The 1,404-nt window shown below is 38.5% G+C and overlaps 1 pseudogene; it reads right to left on the bottom strand.

Annotated features, from left to right (window-relative positions):
* Window positions 1-200: 200 nt before the first annotated feature.
* LOC101420041 (olfactory receptor 5G3-like) lies at window positions 201-1,140 on the bottom strand (annotated as a pseudogene).
* Between the last annotated feature and the right edge of the window lie 264 nt (window positions 1,141-1,404).

Genomic DNA, 1,404 nt, shown 5'->3' with positions numbered 1-1,404 from the left:
CTCTATATTATTTTGAAACCCCTGCCAATTTACAGAGTTCAAGACTGATGAGAAAAACATTTCAGAATTTGACCTTTTTCAAATATCCATTAATTGGCAGAACCAGGATTTACATGCAATTTCTAATCTCCAGTGTGCTCTTCTTTTCACTACACATTTGCACTAATATCTGTGGTACAACAAAATGCAATCTATTTTACCTACCTATTAAAAAAAGTTTTCCTTTCAAATGTCCTCTGGAATGCATCTTTTACCTCCTTGTTCCTCATGCTGTAGATGATGGGATTCAACAGGGGAATTACCACAGTATTAAAATAGATCACTTTATTGATATCCAGGGAAGAACTTGATCCAGGCTGAATATAAATAAAGAAAAGAGACCCATATAACATGCAAATGGCTGCTAGGTGAGAAGAACAAATGGAAAAGGCTTTCTACCTCCCATCAGCAGGCTGGATCTTCAAGATGGCCACCAGGATACATGCATATGAGACCATGATAAACAGGACACTGAGTATTCCAATACATCCAGCCAAGAAGAAGAGTCCTAATTTAATCACCCAAGTGTCTGCACATGCCAGGGACAGCAATGGTGGAATATCACAGAAGAAGTGATTAATGATATTTGGACCACAGAAGGGTAGGCGAAAAATCAGTGTTGTATGGGTCATAGTGCTCATAAAAGCCATGGCATATAACCCTACCACCAGCTACATGCAGACCCTCTGGGACATAATGAGTGTATACAACAGGGGCTCACAGATGGCCATGCACCGATCATATGCCATGGCAGCCAGGAGGAAACACTCAGTTACCACAAAGAAACCAGAGAACCACATCTGTGAGGCACAACCAAAAAAAAGAGATACCTTTTTTCTGCACAAAGATATCACACATCAACTTTGGGGCAATGGAAGAAGAAGAACAAATATCTAAAAAGGACAAGTGGCTAAGGAAAAAGTACATGGGCGTGTGGAGTCTGGAATCAATCCATGTGATTATGATAATCCCCAACTTGCCTACCAGTGTGACAAGATAAACAAAGAGAATTGTGACAAAGAGGACAATCTGCTCATGAAGGTGATCTGTTAGGCCAAGGAAAAAAAATTCAGTCACTGCTGTCTGATTCTTATCTTCCATTAGTCTATTGTAATCTGATATAAGAAAGAAAAAATATTTGTATAATAAAAAGTCACTCATTAATAATTATATATAATTGTTTAAGCCAATAAGCCAACGAAAGTTTGTTTTAAATAGGCCTATAAGAAACAATCACTGAAATAGTGTTGAACTAGGGGACAGTATTCCTGTATACTAGGCCTGGGCAGTTGTACAAAGATCATGGGGAACACGGGCAATTAATACTTGATGTCTCTGTGTTCAGTACCTTCTCTCATCAAAATA

The sequence above is a fragment of the Dasypus novemcinctus genome, chromosome 10 (assembly GCF_030445035.2).
Source record: "Dasypus novemcinctus isolate mDasNov1 chromosome 10, mDasNov1.1.hap2, whole genome shotgun sequence".
In the NCBI taxonomy this organism is placed as follows: domain Eukaryota; kingdom Metazoa; phylum Chordata; class Mammalia; order Cingulata; family Dasypodidae; genus Dasypus; species Dasypus novemcinctus.
The sequence above is the reverse complement of the archived record's forward strand: the minus strand, read 5'-3'. Positions and strand labels throughout refer to the sequence as shown.